This window comes from Trichosurus vulpecula, chromosome 3, assembly GCF_011100635.1.
Source record: "Trichosurus vulpecula isolate mTriVul1 chromosome 3, mTriVul1.pri, whole genome shotgun sequence".
Lineage (NCBI taxonomy): Eukaryota > Metazoa > Chordata > Mammalia > Diprotodontia > Phalangeridae > Trichosurus > Trichosurus vulpecula.
Window position 1 is genome coordinate 214,592,569 of NC_050575.1, and position 21,120 is coordinate 214,613,688.

At 41.8% G+C, this 21,120-nt stretch overlaps 1 protein-coding gene and 1 pseudogene across 1 annotated transcript in view; one reads left to right on the plus strand and one right to left on the minus strand.

The window, feature by feature from the left end:
- The window catches only part of LOC118841221, a 102,783-nt pseudogene extending 89,187 nt beyond the window's left edge, over positions 1-13,596 (plus strand).
- ALK (ALK receptor tyrosine kinase) overlaps positions 1-21,120 on the minus strand; it is a 1,045,272-nt gene that overhangs the window by 929,834 nt on the left and 94,318 nt on the right. The gene's annotated exons all lie outside the window — the stretch shown is intronic.

Below are 21,120 nucleotides of genomic sequence, written 5' to 3' on the forward strand. Positions count from 1 at the left end.
CCTTCTCTCTACTCACAGCCAAACTAAGCCCTAGTTCAAACCCTTATCACCTCCTGTCTAGGCTGTTGAAATAACCTTCTAACTCATCTCCCTACCTCAAGTCTCTGTTCATTCCAATCATCCTCTCAGGTGCCAAAGTGATTTTTTTTCCCTAAGAAAGTATAAATCTTCCCATTTTACTCAAACTTCAGTGGTTCCTGTTACCTTTATGTTATCAAATATAAAGCACTCTATTTGGTGTTTAAAACTCTTCATAACCTGGCTCCTTCCTACATTTCAAGTCTTCTTAAACTTTATTCTATTGCATGCCCTCCATCAACAAGTTACACAGACCTTCACACTGGCTATGCTCCATGCCTGGGATGCTCTCTGTCTCTTCTCATCCGTGACCACTTAAGTTCCCTGATTTCTTTCAACACTCAGCTCAAATTCTACCTTCTTCAGGAGGTATTTTTCTGGTACCCCTGCCAAGTTGCTAATGTCTCTCCCCTATGACATTACCTCCCATTTGCTCTGTATATATCTTGTATGTTTCTAGTTATTCGTCTGTTGTCTCTCCATTAGAATGTGAACTACTTGAAAGCAGAAACTGTTTTTGCCTTTCTTTGTATGTCTAGGGCTGAGCAATGTCTGGCACACAGTCAGTGCTTAATAAATGCTTGCTGACTGAATGACTGATAATTCGTTTTTGCACATCTCATTGCAAGTACCTCATCCAGTCCTCTCTACATCTAAAAAATGGTGCCATGGAAAGATCTCATAGCCAAGCCACCCAAGGACCAATTCTGGCTCTGCCATTTACTACCAGCACAATGGCGGGCAGGTCTCAAACTCTGTGGGCCTGTTTCTTCACCTGGGAGATGAGGTCCTATACAATAATAAAAGCCTTCCAGCTCTATGATCCCAGCATATACTTCAATGTTTAATTGAATGGACTTGAATTCACTAAAATAAATGAGTCCTCAACTCTATACTGTATTTGGTACCTAAATATTATTTAACACCTATTTAACAAGAATGACAACAAAACTTCACTATGATCCAAGGTAAAACATTATCCCACATGGGAAAGGAAGTGTAGTCTTGGGAAAAATCTAAGGGCTGGAGGGAATGGAGGTTACAATAAGGATGAAGAATTGGGCTAGGTGTAATAAGGCATTAGGAAAGAAAGAATGATAAAAGCACCTGAAGGCCACTGTCCTTGACTTTGGACACAAATATACTTTGCCTTGTAACTTGTGTATCACACTGGCCTATAAGCTGGAGGATCGGTTGTAGTCTTTCTTTTGAAGAGGACCAAAATAACACCACTACGTTGGGGTCAAGGCACAGTATGTCTAACTTTGGTTGATCAGACTACGACAAACTCAGAAGGCTCTACCACAGGTTGGACACAAATAGTCCATATGAACATTTGGAGTGGATATATCTCTAAATTTGTGCATCTCACAGTTCCAGGCCTCCAAGCTACCAGCTGCTAAGTTCTGATCCCTTCCAGACCCTATCTCCACTCTCAGCCAGTGCTCCAGGCTTGCAGTAAGCAAGGGAATGGTCAGCTTATGGGTAAAAATTCAAGGTTTCCATTAAGGCAGTGCCATAATTTGTCAGTTCTCTCTCAAGGTTTCCTATTCTAGTCTGGCCACCTGTCTTTATTTCTTGATCTTGATGGATGGGCACAGAGGCACGTACTTCTGAGAACTTTACCACTCACTTTGTTTCAAACTTTCTAAACAAAGAGTTTGCAGAGCCTCTCCTTCTTTGTATTCAGTGTAGAAATGGCTGTTTTGGTGCCCACTTTCTGCTGTAAACACTTCCAAGACAGCTTTATTTTCAATCACTTCTTTCAGCTCTGAGAATAAATACCTGCTTTGTCCTTCACAAAACCACCAGCTGCAAAGATTTCTTTCCCTGTTCAATTGAATTAATCTTTAAAAAGGAAGAAAGAAAAATAAATCTTTGCAAAGTAGTGTCATCACCAGTGTGATCTAGAAGGATCAGGACCAAGCTAGGAAGAGGGGTATTGAGACTCTGATGCCAGCTTGCCCTCAGCTCGCTGCACAATTCCGGTCCAATCATTTCATCTTCGTTTCAGTTTCCCCTGACAAAAAGGATATCTTGAAAATGTCAAGAGGGTAAGATGTAAGAACGGGAAAGAAGAACTTTGATGTCCAGTCTCTTAGTAAATAATGCCTCTTCCATGAAGTCTATACCACAAGCCCTCAGGATTGTTCTGTACATGTTAGTTTATTATTTGAAAGGGCCGTTCTCTCAGCTGCTTTCATTAGCAGATGAAAATTTCTGATTAAACAGTAACTGCTACCCAAATAGCATCTATTAACCACCTATCAGGCTCTAGGGGAGATACCAAGTCTGGATAAGACAGGGTACCTGCCCCTTTATATTTGATAGCCTAATGGAGGGAGACATTAGATGAAAACCTAGATAACACTAAATGGACATTGTTAAATATACTAGAGATGCAGTCACAACATGATATAGTAGAAAGAGCACTGGCTTTGGAGTCAGGTTCAAATTTAGGTTCTCCCAGCATCGCCTTCCATAAGTCACAAGCTTTGTGGATTTTTGTTTCTTATTCTACAAAATGAAGGGAAAGAAGGAGCCTGGACTACATGACCCACTCTCAGATCCCTTCCAGCTCTAAAAGCCTCTGCTTTTAACATCAATGTCATTAAGAAAGGGGACCATGACAAGGTAGATGAGGTGGGCTCTTGGGCTCCCTCTCTTGTCCCTACTGGACTACAGCAAGCAGTTTCTGGTGCTGAAGCTTAATGAAATCCCTGGTAGCAGCTACTGAGCAAACAAGAAAGTAAACAAACCCAAGCCAGCCTTGCTTCATTTCAGCTCCATCTGAAACACAAAAGGCAGCAAAGGCATCAGTGTTTGCCAGATACAAAAAGGACAAACTTGGCTGTAAAACCAACTTCCATTTTCTCGGTTTCCAAAAATACCCACCCATGAAAACTCATTTATTCCAAACAAGATGCTCCTCTACTAGTCAAGGGCAAGGCTTCCTACAGGAATAACTTGTCCAATAACGTTGGCCCCTCCCCGTCTCCCAGGATTGATCTCTCTCTCCTGGCATTCAGTAAGATACATGGAACCTGTGCCCTTAACTCATCTCGTAAATGGCACATCTACTTCTATTAGGAACTATTATTGTACCTGTACAAGAGCAGGGGAAACCCAGCTCCTAGAGTCAGATGATCTGGGTTCAAATCCTGACACTGTCACTTACTAGTCCTGTGATCGTGGTCAAGCCACTTCGTCTCTATTGGCCTTAGCGTCCCCATCTGTGAAATGGGGATGATAATACTGTAAAATCTGATGCTAGAGTTGAGAGGAAGCATGGCATAGTGGATGCAGAATTGGTCTCAGAGCTGGTCAGGAAGGCCTTTTCAAGTCTCGCCTCTAACTGGTTGTGAGACTTTGGGAAAATCATTTAACTTCTCAGTGTTCTGGGGAACTTTGTTAGACTAGAGGTATTGAAAAAGCAGCAGACTTTCAATTGTAAGAGGCAGGTACTGACTAGGATCTCCCTGCATTCATGAAATCACGGGTCCAGTTCCTACTCTCTATCCTTAAAGGAAAATCAGCCATTGTCAAAAGTAGTCATGGGGGTACCTGAACATGTGTACTGCAGATTGGCAGTGGAGGCAGGGAAAAGAGGCACAGTCAATATGTGGCAGGGGCTGATGGACATGAGGGTTAATGCCATGCTACCATTGGGAGAGAGAAGCTTTGAAAGTGCTATCTGATGGACTGCAGCATGGCGGAAGGGAATTTACATAGGACTTAAAACTTACAAAACACTTTACACACACTGTCTCTTCTGAGCTCCACAGCAATCCTGTGACTTGGGTGTTATCGTCTCATTTTACAAATGAGAGAACTGAGGCTCAAAGAGATTAAGCAGCTAACTCAAGATTACACAGCCACTAAGTGTAAAAGATGGGATTTGCACCCAGTATTCTATCCCCAAGAGCATTTGTTTTAGAAGAAATAGACCTCGCTTCAGTTATCTCACAACTCACTAACTGTGACTAGACAAGTCACACACTTCTGAGTCTCAGTTTCTTCATCCGTGAAGAGGGAACAACAATATCCCTAACCCCAACATCATGAGGCTGTTTTTGAGGCTCAAAAGAAAGAACAAGGGTAATTGGCAAAATTAAAATACCAGATATAACGTTTGCCATCAGCTGAGCCTCAGTTTGGCTTCTCTTTAAAATGAGTATAATCATGCTTACGTTCCTTACCTTGAAGCGTTCTGAGGAAAGCCCTTTGTAACCCTTAGAGCAATATATAAATATGAGCTATTACGTATTGATTGAGGTGTGTTTATATTTAACAAGTTCGGGCCAGCGGCTTCTTAAATAAAAACTGAAACGGTCAGTGATTTATTTAAGAGGGAGAAAAAAGCACTTTCCTCATTTATCAATGTAATGAACACAATAAATCGACACTAAATAACACCATAAGCCATTCACAGGTTTGCGGATAACAATGTCTTTGGCTTCCGTCCAGGGTTTTGCTAGTCCCTCAAAAACTCAGGCTCATTGTAGCTAATAAGGAAAGCGGAGCCCGGTGGAAAACGGTACAATTTTAGGCTGCACTGTGAATCATAGATGGGGGCTAGGATTAGGTTCTCAATTTACTAACAACTAGCTGGAAACAGTGCACAAGTTAAAACCCATTTCCAAAATCCCTTCTTGGAACAAGGTCCATGGCATTCACTTAACATCTCTGGGTCATCGTTTCCTCATCTGTAAAATGGGGGTAAATCTTGCACTATGTGATTTATGGAGTTAAGGGTCAAGGGAGATAAAATATGTTGGGGACAGAGTGGAATTTCTCTCTCTCTCTCTCTCTCTCTCTCTCTCTCTCTCACACACACACACACACACACACACACACACACACACACACACAAAATCACAGAAAGCACGTGGCAGGTATTTATAGGCTAATAAAATACAAAGACATTTTTAAACCCGAGCATCCCTTTTAAAAGTGGGAAGGAGTTCTCTGCTTCAATTGGAAGGAGGATTTCATTGGCTACAAAGACTGGCCACATCTCTGAAAACCTTTAAAAAACACAAAGCCTTTCAAGCTCTGGAGAGAGTGGAGTAAACATGAGCAGGACCATGTATAACCATAAAATGGCCTTGTAAATGGGATCTGTTCTCCTACACCAAGCTTCTTAGGGTATACACAACAACTTTTGCAGAGGACATCTAGCCTTGCTGGCGATGGCTAACCTGAGGCAATGAGGTCTAGCCCAATCGTTCCAGAAGTAGAAACTAGTGGCTCTGAAGAACGGATTAAATCACAACCTAAATTAATAAATACTTCTAGACTTGGCTTGACTTGTTCTCTGACTAAACAATCTTTCCAGGAATATTTTCTCTGATCCTTCTAACAGTCTCTAAGTCAGTCAGTCAACAAATGTTCTGTGCCAAGCACCTTGCTAAGTGTTAAGGATACAAAGTCTGGAAAAAAGTATAGGGATCAAAACAAACAAGCTTATGGACAAATTTATCTCATGATCTGAAAGCATCAGAATTGAAAATCCAAATGGGAAAACCCCACAGGAACATGAGAGCCGCTGATCAGTTGGGGCAGTGGAAGGACGTTGGATTGTCCCATCAAAAATTTCTTCTCCCCAAAGGTCTCTGTACCTTTGTTCCTTCTGGGATCTCCATCTGCATGCAGCTTTTGCACTTATTCCCATCTTACTGATCCTCCAAAGCTTCCAGTAGAAAACTAATGCAATATTAGACTGTATTAAAAGGCTAGAGCTTCCAGGAATAGGAAGGCGATAGGCCTCCAGCCCTCTTACCCTGGTTAGGATTCTATGGTCAATTCTGGGCTTATTTTAGGAAGGACATTGAGAAGCTGGAGGACATTTAGGATTGTGAAGAGCCTCTTAGTCATGTCATAGGAGGACTGGTTGAAGGAAGTAGGGATATTTAGGTTGGAGAAGAGAAGGCTTGGGCATGTGGGATAGCTATCTTCAAGTATCTGAAGAGATGTCATATGGAAGAGGGATTAGTTTTTTTTTCTTCTTGGTCCTAGAGGAGGCAGAAAATTTTTAAAGGGAGAGATTTTCCAACCTAAGGTGTAGGGGTGAGAGTAGGTAGGGGACAAGGAAAGCTTCCTGGAAGAAGTGGTATCTAAACTGGACCTTAAAGGGAGAAAAGGATTTCCAAAGGTGGAAACGTTTAAGGAGTACATTCTAGGAAAGGGGGATGGCCCACACTAAGGCACATAGGCAGTACAATGCAGGAGAGAACAGGAAACAGCTAATAACACAGTTTGACAGCACAGTGTACAATATAAGAAGGAGGACACTATGATAAAAGGCTGGAATTAGATGGTGGAGAGCCTTAAATGCCAGGCTGCAGCTGGGAGCCAGTAAAGGCTTTTGAGTGGGAAAGTAACATCGGACCTTTGCATTATAAAGATTCATTTCATAACTGTGTGATTTTTTACTGGGAAAATGCAATCATTTGATACTAACACCAACTCCATGAGTAATAGCTTAGCATAATAAATGGGGAGGCAGTCCTGGAGTCAAGAACAACCATCTCAGTTTCCATCCTGCCTCTACTTCCTGATGTCCCAAGCAACTCCCTAAAGCTATCAACAGTAGTATAAATGCCAGTTGTCTACCTGTCTTTGGCATCAGAAGGGTCACCAACAGGGTCTTCATTGAGAAGTCCCTACAGTACCAACAACATCAGAGTTCCAGACAAAAATCAAAACAACCAAGATAACTCTAGTGAGGAAAAAAGGTGGTCCCATTTCTATCATCTCCATTTTGCATATGAAGAAACTGAAGCACAGAATGGTTGTAATTTGCCCAAGGCTGCACAATTATTCAGTGAAAGAACTAAGTACTAACCTACTCAAGTGAGCCTTCACCATCCATAAGACTCCAGCCCCTACTTTCTCTCCCTGTGACTCTAAAGCACTTAGCAGTAAATAAACAAGTCTGTACCACTGAGAGGGGTCTCAGTGATGCTGAGGGTGGAATCTGTGGGAGTCATACTGTCCTTTACTACAGAGAGTCAAAATCCTTGATTTCTTGATTCCTTAAGTAGGACTTAGCAATGAGTGTGAAGGTCAAAGTAAGATGGGTCAGAGGCCAGATGAGCCAGCAAATGTAAAGTGTGTCCAGCAAGGAGGTCCAAAGTACACTGAACAATCATCAGACCGAAGTCTTCTCCCACTACTCCACCAGAGGAAGTGGTCTATCCATTGTTTCCTCCACAGTCTCTCACTTCTTCAGTCAAACTCATTGACTCATTTGCTTTATAAGTCAAACCAAGGCAACTAACATTTATTAATGATTACTATGTATTAGGTATTTTGCTAAGTGCAAGGGATATAAATACAAGCAAAAAAAAATCACAGTCCTTCCCCTCAAGGAGCTTACATTCTAGTGGGAAAACACAGTTTTAAAAAGCTGAAAAATGGGGCAGGGGAGAAGGCGGGTGCCCACATGAGGACATAGTCTGGACAGTCATAATCAGAGCCAGGAGGGGATGAAGGATGGCAAGCCTTTGGCCTTCCTCAAAATGGAGGTTCCAGGAGGAACTCACCAATAGGAGAAGGGAGCCATGGGGTGGAAAGAACCTTCAGGGCGAGAAGGCCACAAGAGTAGAAATAATTTCCAAGGTAAGACAACTGAGGGATAGTGGAAAAGTCTAGAGAGTCAGAAAGCAGGAGAGGAGCTGGTGTTACTGCCCACATACCTTGGCTCATGAGCTTCTGTTGGCCCTTGATGCCTTCTTTACTCAAAATTCAAAGAGACTGTTTTTCCTCTTAACTGTAAAGCGGACAAAGCTGCCATGTTTGTTTACATGGCTTCTATCAAAAAAAGGTAATCCCAGCTACTTCTGCAATGAGCTCATCTCTTTGGGGCCACTCTAGTTTCAGAGGAAACATTACTTTTTCAATCTGGGGACCTGGGAATTAGATTGTCATGTTCAACTCTCTATCTTTTTCATTATTCCCTGAAAGCGTAAACTCAATTTGGACTTCAGTGAAAAATGAAGAGCATTAGACCAACCTTTATAAAATTGCTTGGTCAGTACTTCCCGCTCGCCTGTGCTTCATGGAGCTGTCACCACTGGGTAATTATAGCATTAAGCATGTACCTGATCGGCAAGCTGCTTTTAATTGAAATCTTCTTCTGGTTTCCTAGCACTTCAGGGTTCCTGAGGTATTTGTTGATCTCCTTGGGTAGCCAACGAAGTTTCAGGCCCTAAAGCTAGTAAGTCTGGGTTTTAGATGCCCAGAATCAACGATCGCTGGACTTTCATGGAATGGTTTCTGACTGGCGGACCTTTACCTTTGACCCTTGACCTAGCTCAGAGGGTCTCTGCAACTGTGACCAGTTTGGTGCTATCCTGCTGGATTTTTTTTTAACTTTGTTGTGACCAAGTGTCAGCAAAGGAGAAAAAATGTAGGATTTTGAACTGAAGGATACAGATTCAAATTCTTGGTCTACTGGTTACTACCTGGATGACTTCTGGTAAATCATTTAACCCCCGTAAGTTTCAATTCCCTCATCATAAAATCACAAGATAAATTTTTTTTTAATTCTAAGATTCCTCCAACCTCTAAGTCCTATGATATCAAAGAGGAAATCAGATATTTACCATTTGGAGAGGTGAAGTGGGGTGTTGAAAGGATTTGGCAAATTTACCAGTGTAAAGTAATGTCTGAGAAACAACATAGTGTAACAAATAGAGCTTCGAAGTCAGGAAGTTTTGGGTTCAAGTCCCTCCTGGCACGTACAGGTTGTGACCATGTATTTCAGTCAATTTTCTAATACTATAAGTTGCAGGGAAGTTGTCAACCCACTCCAGCTGTCTAGCCCACTCTCCCTTGTCCAACGGTGGCAGGCCAAGCCCCTCCACCTTGCCAAAAGGGCATTGTGCTCGCATTACTTAAATAAGCAGGGAAGTTACCAACTATGCTTCCTATATGATGGAGGGCCACTGGGCTTTACCTTCTGCCTGATGTAGACCTCTCCAGGCTCTTGGACCTTGAGATCTCTTCCAATTAGACTATGAGCTTCTTAAGAGCTAATGCTGACTTTACTTTTAATTTTTATCCCCAATACTTAGTGTAATGCTTAGCATATAGTAAGTGCTTAATAAAGGCTTTTTTGTTGCTGTTCTTTCATCTTGGACTGGTAAAGAAAATTCTTCACTAGGAGTTCCCTATACAAATAAAAGCACAGATGCAATTATTTCTTTTTGTAAAAAGGCAATACCTACTTGTCTGAAGATACTCCAGAGAGAAGATTAAAGAATACAGATGTATAGAACTTAGATCATCTGATTCCATCTTTTCCCCAGTGTAGGAATCCTTTTTATAACAATCCTGACAGGTGGTCATCCAGTTTCTGCCTAAATACTTCCTGTGACAGAGAGCTCACTACTTCAGAAGGGAACTCATTTTGTTGTTGTTCAACTCTAACTGCTAGAAAATTCTTCTTTATATGGAACAAAAAACCTGCTTATCTTCTACCTCTTGATGTTAGATCTGCCTCTTGGAACCAAACAGAATGAGATTGCTTCCCCCTTCTACATAACAGCTCTTAACATGGCAATGAAATCAGAAGACACTTATTAAATACCTACTCTGTCCCAGGCACTGTGCTAAGCATAAGATTGCATCTGGGCCTCCCATTCCTGAGCATCAGTTTACTACAAGTTAATTATTGGTTTTCCATATATCCAACAGCCACCACATAGGAAAACTCAACTTTTTGGACTTATGGTATCTTCTCCAGAATATGAGTGCCTTGAGGGTAGGGACTATCTTGTGACTTTGGGTTAGTTTTTAGATCCCTTGTGCTTAGTACAGTGCCTGGCATATAGTAGGTACTTAATAAATACTCATTGAATAGAAGTGAATCAATCTTCACATTTCTCCCCCCCCCCAACCCATATACTCTGTTTTCCAACCAAATTTGACTGCTAGCTGTTCTCAGAACCCAGCATTCTATCCTCCATCTCCATGACTTCATGGCCATCCCTCATGCCTGGAACATTCAATCTCTTCACCTCTCCCTCTAGCGTCCTTCAAGGCTTGGTTCAACTGCTGCCTCTCTGTAAAGCCTTTGTCGATTTTCATCCCACCAGTATTCAGCTTATTCTTCCAAAAATAACTTTGTATTGATTCCTCAGTGTGTTTCAGCCCCTCAGTAAAATGTAAGGTCCCTAAAGGCTTTTTGCTTTGGAGGAGCAGGTGAAAAAGAGAAGGTTGTTTTTATTTTTGTGTTTCCAGTACCTAGTACAGTGCCTCGTACCTTGAAAGCATTTAAACATTCTTTTTGCTTGAATTTCTTAGGCTTTTCTAGAATATCATCTTGCCAAGGCCCTGGACAAATAACTCATTGCAGGGATTCCAACCAGGACTGTTGGTCAGTGATGACACACAATGGGCAGATGGTGAGGCTTGGTGAGCACAGTGGAAGGGTAGAAGGTAAGGTCCAATACTCCAACAAATTATAGGAATGATGGTAGCTGCTAATTCCCTACTTATCCAAGTAGTTTTAGCCCCATATCTGTCTGGCGAGGGGTCAGGTAGGGGTATGTGGAAGGTCCTGGTCCACCTCCATTGAGAAGGGAATTGGAATAGACAACTTCTAATGGTAGAGAGTGGCTTCGAGCACTGAGAGGTTATGCAATTTGCCCAGGGTCCCCCAGTCACTCTGTATCTGAAACAGGACTTGAACCTAGGTCTTCCTTGATCCCAGGTTTATGGCCCCAGTAGAACCTTCCCACAAACCTAAGGACATCATACTACTTTATCAGGCAGATTTGGATGACTCCTGGGTTAGAGATGAAGTCCCAGAAAACCCTGGCCTTTCTTGCCACTTCCTAACATATGAGGACTCTTTAGGAAAGGGACAAACTACCATGGTATGGATAAATTAAGAGAAATCCAAAACCACTCCTTTGAAAGGCACGTCTGCATCATTTCAATCTATGCCTCTGTGGACAAACCTCCTTCTTGTCTTTGGGGTCAACTTGTCTCCTACTAACCTCAACTACCTCTTTAAAGTTCCCCAGTTGTGACCACAGCCTACAGACCACAGACCTGCCCATCTTATAACATATAACCAATTGGTTCCCAGTTCACAACCCCATCTTGGGCTTGCCTGTACCAGAATAGAAATGCTGATGACTTTCACCAATCTGCATGAACTATCTGTGGACCAGCCTTCTACTCTGGTTTGTTTTTTACCTCAGCTCCTGCTCATCTGGACAAGCATTCTGATCCAGACTCTTTGGGCTAGTTTCCTGCAGGCCTAACTTGGTCTTCTATGGTCTGAATCAATCAAATATTTATTATGCACCTACAATGTGTCAGGCATTGTGGTAAGTGCTGGAAACAGAAAGACAAAACTGAACAGGCCCTGTCTTTAAGGAGCTGACATTGTAACAAGGAAAATATCATGAACATATGTAGATATTCACATAATAGACACACAGTTACCTGGGGGAGAAAGAGATGCACTAATCTGGGAGGACCAAGAATAGTCTGTTTGAATACAAGCAGAGGCATTTTTATTTTTTTCTTTTAATATTAAGGAGGCACAATGGAGCTTGGGTAGGGCAGTGACACTGCCATCCCTGTGCTTCAGGAAAAGTACTTTGGCAGCTTTGTAGAGGATGTATGGAAGTAGAGGGACAGCTAGGTGTTGCAGTGGATAGTGCCAGCACCGGAGTTAGGAAGCCTCATCTTCCTGAGTTCAAATCTGGCTTCAGATACTGAGTAGCTTGGTGACCCTGGGCAAGTCACTTAACCCAGTCTGTCTCAGTTTCCTCATCTGTAAAATGAACTAGAGAAGGAAATGGCAAACCACTCTAATATCTTGGCCAAGAAAACCCCAAATGATGTCACAAAGAGTCAGATGTGACTTAAATGACTCAACAACAGTACCAGTCCTCAAGGAATTCTGAGTGTCTGTGGTAAAAGACAGTGACTCCCACAGATATCTCATTCAGCATCCACAGAGACGACTCTCAGATACCTAGATTTGGTTATCCAGTGCTGAGTATTTTATTGTCATAAGGAGAGAAAGAAGGGACTGGAGATTCATGGATGGCACAGGCTCTCTCAATGCTCCATTGGGTATTATGAACAACATATAACATTGACCATCTAATTTCCCCAGCATTGCAAACTTTGATCCAGATGGCAACAAGCAGGAAGACTAGGGTATGTGTCAGAGACAGGCCAGGAGGATGACTTTCTGCCCAACATGAACCCAAACCACTCTGACTACTTCCAGGAAAATGCTGACCAGAGACAGCAGTACCAGCAGCACCAAAGACATATGCAGTAGATGCTATCACTGTTGCCACCTGCTATTGGCCAGCATCCTCCAATCAATTAATCAATAAGCATTTATTTAATGTCTCTGCTCCGTGCTTGGCAATGGGACACAAAAGACAAAAGCGAAATAATTTTTGCCCTCAAGGGGCTACTATTCTAAAGGGGGAGGCCAGAATGCTGGAGTTGGTTAAGAAGTGCTGTGACAGGCATAGAACTAGGGAAGAGAAGATAAAAGCAAAAAAAATCAAAGGTCAGGGTCCCAAGGGCAGGATCTGAGTCCTAGTGAAGAAGAATGAGAAGTTCCAAGACCAGGTGGCATGGTTTAATGATTGCCCTTAGCATACTGACTGGCACGTGGTAAGTACTTAATAAATGCTTGTTTATTAATAAAGATACAAACAGCTCTTGGAATTCTGGCAGCCCTCAGAATCCTCTCCCTGCTTCTACTCACTCTGTAGAGTGTTAAACCCATGGGTAAGGCTGCACATGCAACACTCTGGGTAAAAGAGCTAGTTAAAACCCTGGCCACCATCCAGGCCTCTTTCTCAGACCATTTTTGATTTTTGTTTCTCCTCACTAAATGTCCAGGGAAATGACAGAAACCATCTGTCCCAGCCAGAGGGCCAGAATTGTTCCAACCCCAGGCTGAAACTGGGTCCCAAACAAAATCTGACAGTGACAAATCAGTACTTGACCTTGAGGAACAAGACTGCAGAGAAAACTGGTGGCAACAGCTGAGATTTGCTAAGTAACCAGTGAGTAAAGCAAAGCAGAGATTCAAAGAAAAGAAAGCACAAAGGGCTGTTTCGAAGCTGGACCTCAGACGCAAAGCAGGACTTACTAGAGTTACCATCTGGAAACCTAAGAACTTCCTTTTTGTCATCAAAAAGCCAGATGTCTGCAGGCTCCAGCTTCAGATCCCTACATGGTGTTTGGGGAAGCCAAACCTTAGTATCTCTCTCAGGAGGCGCAGCTAGCTGCCATTGAAAATTTCAAGTTCAGAAGGAAGCAATCCCAAATGCAAGGGAATACATGTAAACTCCCACTGTCCAAGAAGAAAGTAAAGAGGAAGAGACTGACGAAACAAACATAGTAGTCAAGGACATAGAGCTGGTCACAGACCAACCAAACATGGCCATAGTAAAGGCTGTCTGAGCCCTGAAGAACAACAGTAACAATGCCATAAATCCTGCTATGGAAGTAATGAGGTAACTATCTGGAAATTAGGATGTTTTCCCAGTATCTTGGAGATTAAATACAATCTGATTTGAAATTTGCAGTGTTTCTATCAATTAATAAAGTTGTGGCTTTTGTTAGATAAGAAAAAAATTAAAAATCCCTGGCCATCCCTGTTATCTCCAAAATGAGATAGAGTCAGACCCACTTTTGCTCAAACAATCTTCCATTTGTCCTTTTGTCCTTGATATGAGATCATAACTCTTTCTCATACAAATTCAGGTTGAGATATATTCTTTCCCCTCCCCTCAAGACTCCTAACAGATCTTGGGTTCCCTGAGTCATTCTCAAATATTCTTGACCATCTCAAACATAGAGACACCTCAACCACCCTGCTTCTGGCTGGCTCTCACCTACTGGGCATTGACCACTTTTTTGCTTCTGGATTTCAGCCCTGGACTACCCTCCATCCTAGTACCTCAATCTTTCCTCAGCGCATCCATTGTTTGGACATTCTTCACTCCTTTAGAAGGCACATGTAACTCATCTAACTAGAATCACAGGTTCTCAGAGCTGGAATAGTCTGTAGAGACCATCTAATCCAGCCCGCCATGCCTGATTGGGTATCCTCTCCACAACATCCTTGTCAAGTGGTCATCCAGCCTTTATTTAAAGACTGCCAGTAAGAACCACCCATTAATAACTTCCGGAGGCAACCCACTGCACTCTGGACAGCTCTGCTACTTAAGCAGTTTTTCTTTACATTGAGCATAAATTTGCCTCTGCAGTTTCTATAACTTGGCTTCTAATTCTGCCCTCTAGGAACAAGTAGAACATGTCTAACCCTCTATTCCAAATAATACATGGTCTACATGGTCTTTGGGAAAGCCAAGTCCTTCATATATTGGGAGACAAGTATTGTATTTCTTTTCCAGCTCTCCCCACCCCCAACTCTTCTTCTGGCTGACCAATTCCTATCCAGTTCTCAGATACCTCCTGGTGGCTACTCGTGACACTACCCCACCTGTACTACAGGTGCTCAAAGACATCACCTGTATCACCTTTGGTGTTCAGTTTAATAAATAGTTCCTAATAGCCTATTATGTGCAGGACACTGGAAGTATTTGCTCAGCACACACACGACAAGTCAGCCACTCCTTAATAAGTGCTTTTGATTCTGATAACCAAATTAAATGTGCAAACATGAAAAGAGATAATTCATAAATGGAAAAATCCAAAACTAAACTTCACATCAGGTTATGCAATGAAATGTTTATCCCTTGAGAGAAGCACAGAGAAAATTATTCCTTTCTTCCACTCACCAAGAGATATGTGCTTCAAATCTTTGCTAATATGGAAATTGACTAAGAAAATGTTAATTAATGGGGCCATATATAACCTTTGCTTAATTGGTCAGTACTCCAAAATTATACTCTTGAACTCTGAGGAAAATTAATGAAGAGCTCCCTAAAATAATTAGCATAGATCACAATCTTTGACAAGAATATACATGCCTCACTAAAATAAGTGGCTTCAGGAATTCCTACATCTTGTTTTATTCTTTAAAGAAAGGAATGGATTCCAGCTCATTTTTTTTCTTGGTAAGACTATGACCTCAAGCTCTCTTCTGTCCAGTCTTCCCAACTCCTGAGTTATTCCCTTGTTTATTTTGTAGATGGTTGTGTTTAATGGAATCAAAGAATATTAGAGCTAGAAAGGAGTTTAGAGAACACTTTTTTTGGTCTCTTTTGCTAATACCACAAATCCCATTGCTTTGGAATATGGGGTAATTAAGCAAACATTGACTGGAGGAAAGACAATATAGTTCCTTCAAAGGAAAATCATAGCTAACTAATCTAGTGGAGAGGCAGCATGACTTGGTGTATAGACTGGGAAAGTCTTCTGTTTATCATATAAAGCCCTTTAAAACCTGGCTCCAGCTGACCTTTCCAAGGTTATCACATATTACTGACCTTTACAAACTCTACATTCCAGCCAGACTTGCCTGGGTGCTGTTCCTCACAGGCAATATTCCATCTCCCACCTCCATGACACAGACTGACCTGTGTTTGGTATGCTCTCCTTCCCCGCCTAAAGTCTCTAGCACCCTTCAAAGTTCCACTCAAACACTACATCTTCATGAGGTTCTTCCTTATCCTCCATGGTAATTATATAACCTTATTTGTATTTACTTTACAACTCTGGGAGTTATTTCTGCAGATAGTATAAAAACTCCTTGAAGGCAGGGACTATTCAGTTTTTATATTTGTATTCCCACAGCCTACTAGAGTTCTTGGCACACAAACACTTGACAAAAACTCATCAATTGAATGATTGGGCTTGAAATCAGGAGATATCTAGGTTAAAATCCAGCCTCCGACATTTGATTTAATCAGCTTTCTGATTTTTCTGACTTGCTTTTCTGAGGGTAAGTCGCTTAGCCTCTCTATGTGACTCCATTTTCTAAAATGTAAAATGAGGGCAATAATACCTGAATTCTTAATTTCACAAGGTTACAAGATTCAAAAGTGAAAGTATATGTAAAGCACTTTCCACATTTAAATGTCAAATAAATAGGAATGTGGCTAATGAAATGTCTCTCCTTATATACCCTAAGAGTTATAATGTATAGGAGAGAGAAGGTTTTCTGTGTGTGTGTGTGTGTGTGTGAGTGCCCGCTTGTGCATGTGGCATGCAAGTGGCGTGCAAGACTAGAGGACTACAGATTGAAGTAACAGTCATACATATTTCTTTCCAACAACTATAACTGCTCCAACAATAAAAAGGGCTCCTTTGGAAGGTGATGAGTTACCTGTCACTAGGAGAATTCAGAAACTGACTGATACTGTCAGGGATGCTGTAATGGGAATTCCTGCATCTGTTGGGAGATTAGACAAGGTGACCTTTACAATTTTGCTTCTGTTCTGCTTAGACCCAGAGGGCAGGACTCAGAAATGAGTAAAATTCTGAGAGTGGCAGACATGTGCTTGATAGAAGGAAAAAATTCATAACAATTAAATCTGAAAGAAGGAGGAGAGGGAGAAGCAGAAGAGGAAGAACTAGGGGAGAAAAGATGAAGAAACAAGCAGCCAAGTGTGGTAGCCTACACTTGTAACCTCTGCTAAAGGGCAGGATGAGTGGGGTGGATGGTTTGATTCAGGAGTACTGAGCTGAAGTAGGGTTAAGGATGGCACCAATTTTGTGAAACCTAACAACCACCAGGCTGCCTCAGGAGGGATGAACCAGCCCAGGTAGGAAAGAGAACAGGTGAAAGCTTCTGTTCCGATTAGCACTAGGGTAGACCCATGAGTAGTCACTGCACTGCATTCAATGTGGAAGAGAAAGGAAGACTAAGTCTCAAGATCAAAAACAAAAATAACAATGATTAGAACCATCCAAAAGTGGAATGGGCAGCCTTGGGAGGTGAGGAGTTTCTGTTCACTAGTGGTCTTCAAATAAAGACCTGATGTCATTTGCTTAAAATGTGGTTGAAGATATTCTGAAATGGTACAATATGGATGAAATGGCCCATGATGATCTTTCCAACTCTGATACTCCGTAATAGGTTTCACAACTAAGGAGAGAGGGAGGTAAAGGGATAGGGAGGGGGAGGGGGACGGAGGGGAGTTGTGGAAGAATGTTTCATGCATAAAGAGACAAGACACAAATGGTAAGGATAAATGGGCATTGCTCAATGGAGAAGTACTGCAGTGTGATTTAACGTAGTTCTCAGCATTGGAACAAGTATTTTGAACATACACAACACATATTTATCTAATAATTAGGAAGAGGAAAAGCAGAATAAAACACCCATATTTATGGACGACAAAGTTATTTTGGCTAATAAACTAAACTTATGGGGAAAACCTGCAGGAAGATTTTGTGATAAAGGTACCAGATGAGTTTAATTGTAGACAAACTATAAGATAAAGGATTTAAGAAAAGGAACTCAAATTCTTCTTATAGAATGAAGGATGTTGAGTTCTCAGTTATTACCCAGAAGGGAATCATTGTAAACTTTCACCTAAAATCAGCCCAACATACTGCTTTGGTTAAAAAAGCCAAAAGAAAAACCCACAAGAAATACACTAGGAACAAAACAAGAAGCATTATCCTGTCCTTAAGCAGACTTCCTGTGCATCCATACTTGGAACATTATTGATAGTTCTTATCATCAGGTCTCAAGAGAAATCAAATAGACCTGGAGAAGAGCTGAAGAAATGCAAATACAGTAACCAAGGCACCGGGGAAGGGGGTAGGGAACTGGGTATTAGGAGGGAGTCATATTGGGTCAGACTAAAAATATATAGGCATTTTTAAAGGAATGATGAGGCCTGAAAGGTATATGATTGAAGCTTATAAATTCACAAGACATGGAAAGGAGGAAAAAATCCACATGCTAACCAAATCATAAAGTGCAGGAGTCGGGGAAGGGGGATAATTGTAAAAGGTAGATGGTGACCTTGAAACTTGAAAGAAGACAAGTTTAGAACAGGAAGAGAAGTAATACACAAGAGACAGACAGACAGACTAAATTGGCTCCAACAAGCGATACGTACGACTAGAACTATAAGCAGAGTCTAAGAAGGCAGCGTGGTGGAACAATTTGGATTTGCAGCCAGAGGACCTGGGTTTGAATCCTGGTGGTTCTTACTTACTACATATACAACCTAGGAAGAGTTATTTCATCTTTCTGGGCCTCAATTTCCTCACCTGTAAAATGAAGGTGTTGAATTGGATAACCTCAAAGGTCCTTTCAATCTGCAGAACCAATGCTAAAATTTAGATGAATTCATCTATGACAAAAATGTAACTAAAGAAAACTGGCACCTCATCCATCCTCCCTGAAGTAGAAGGCTAGCACAGAGGAGGCCAATCTACCGTATGGTAGAGCACTTGGTTGGATGAGTAATAACTCTGACCCAATGTGCCATTTTGCTGATATCTGAGTAATCAGACATAGGTGGAGCTTTGAAAAAGAGGGTTTGCAGCTCAAATTCAAAGTGAGTGGAAGACTGAAGTTTAGTGAAAATCTTTGGTGAGAGGTGGGGTGGGGAAGTGGGGATGTTTGTCCAGCACTTCTGAAATCATTTTATTGCATGTACATGCATGAAGCCATCAGTGAGCTAATTCTAAGGAATTCTTTGCTTTCATTGAAGCAGATACACCAGGTCAGATCCTTGGCAGCACCATGATTCAGAAGCTTGAACACTTTGTAAACCTTCAAGCACTGTATAAATATGAGTTACTGTTGTTATTATTATCCTGGAAAGTGATAAAACTGCATTTCTTTATAGAACGATTCTATAATTCAGAATTTTTGCCAATTCAACCTGACCTTCCATTAATTATTCTAAATTGGTGCTTTTAAAGTACTCCAGTGCTTCTTAAGTACTTTGATTTCTATCTAATCTCCCCCATTAGATTATAAACTCTTTAAGGAGAGGGATTTTATTTGCTCCTCCTTCATGGATAGTATCTCCATCCATTGCTTAGAACATTCTATACAGATGAACTGTTACTAAAGCGATCAGATAATAATATTCATAGGCTAGTCCTCGATATGGGTCAGCTAGATGGTGCCATAGTGCACAGAGCACCAGGCCTGAAGTCAGGACAACTCATCTTTCTGAGTTCAAATCCGGGTTCAGACACTTACTAGCTGTGTGAGCCTGGGCAAGTCAGTTAAGTTTTTGCCTCCATTTCCTTATCTGTAAAATGAGCTGGAGAAGGAAATGGCAAACTACTCCAGTATCTTTGCCAAGAAAACTCCATATGGGGTCACAAAGAGTTGGATATGACTGAAAATGACTGAACGAGAAGTCCTAGCTGTGTAACCTTGGTGTGAGTGAAGCTAGCTTTTGATCACTCCCCCATCTTACTTTGAGTGTTCCTCTCCCCATCAGTGCCCAATCCCCAACCCTCCCACCCCCATGTTGTACTGCTGCTTCCCAGAACTTCCCTCTATTGGGAGACAAAATTGTGCTAAAAGAGTGTTGAACTTGGAGGCATGGGCCTGAGTTCAAATCCTTACTCTATTACTTTCTACATGTAGGCTCTTGAGCAATTCACAAACTCTCTAGACCTCAATTCCTCATGTGCAAAATGAGTGGCCCTGATTACCTCTGAGATTCCTTCTAGCCTTAGCTCTGTGGTCCTATGATTCTTCATCAAGGAAGTTATAGACTCTCCATACTCTGGAGCCTTCCAGGATCCTGGCAGAAACTTACCTATGGGCTAAAGGTCAAGGCCTGGAAATGGAGCGATCAGGACACAGCACCTACACTCATCAGCAGTGAGGTCATGCCTGTGAATTGCTGCTACATTTCCAGCTTGGGCAAGATAGACCCAAGCTCAAAAGGCAAAAACAAGACACTTACCTATCCATAATCCTATATCTTGTCAGGGCTCTGATAACTGCTTCATACAAAGGTGGAGTTTCTATTTTGTCTTGGCTTTAAACAGCATAGCTGAGTGTCCCTGGATAAGATAGTTCACCTGTCTGAGCCTTAGTTCTCTTCTCCATAAAATGAGAGAGTTGAAATACATAATCTCAAAAGCCCCTTGGAGACCTAAGTTTTTCTGATTCCATGAAAAAGAGGAAAAAGGTCCCCTTGGTGGGATTGCTCAGGTTGTCAGAGAGTCTGTTGCCTTGGACACTTCCCCACTCTTAGGGAAACTGGAGGTGTTTTCCTTTTGTGGAGATCAAGAGAAAGAAAATGTGACTCAGGCATTCAAGACACGTCCTGGTAACAAACACCTCCCCTCTCTTCTTCTGAAGGACAGTGGAGATCAAGTATGGTTGATATCTATCAAAGATGTCAGCCAACCCCTCTCAGCCACTCTGAGGACTGCCGGTACTTAACTGGTAAGCCTGCCCCCAGACAGCAAAAGGCATGATTCTGCCATCAACAATTAAGTTAGCACGGAGATGATAGTCTAAACAGTCAGATACCAAATCAAATCTGCCTAGCATTTCCATGGGGCCACTTACTATAGAGCCCCAGGCACTTAAGACATTTATTACTCAACATTCTTCAGCTCTTACCCCCGCCTGATCTCCTGAGAGCCTATGGGTTTGGGGTCTAGAAGTGGTCTGGGAAGAGAAAATTAACCTTATCATGGGCATAGGGCACCATTTCATAGGATAACAGGATATTAGAGCTAAGGCAACGTAAAGCCCACTTAGTCTACCCCTCTTTTTTTACAGTTGAGGAAAACCAAGACCTGGAGATACTGTAGCTTGACCAAGATCACACAGTTAGCAGGTAGCAGAGTGAAGTTTTGAACACAGGGTTCTGGTTTTTTTTTTGTTTTGTTTTGTTTTGTTTTGTTTTAGTCCCAATGGTGGCAATATGATGTAGTGAAAACAGCACCAAATTTAGAGTCAGGAGGACCTGGATTTGAATTTTCCTACCTTGGAAACTTAATAGCTGTGTGACCTTCATCAAGTCACCTTACCTTTCTGGGTCTCAGTTTCTTTGTCTGTAAAATGAAGGAAATGGACTAAAACCTAAAGTTTTACCTTGTTGTAAAGCGATGATGCTAGGAATCCAAACC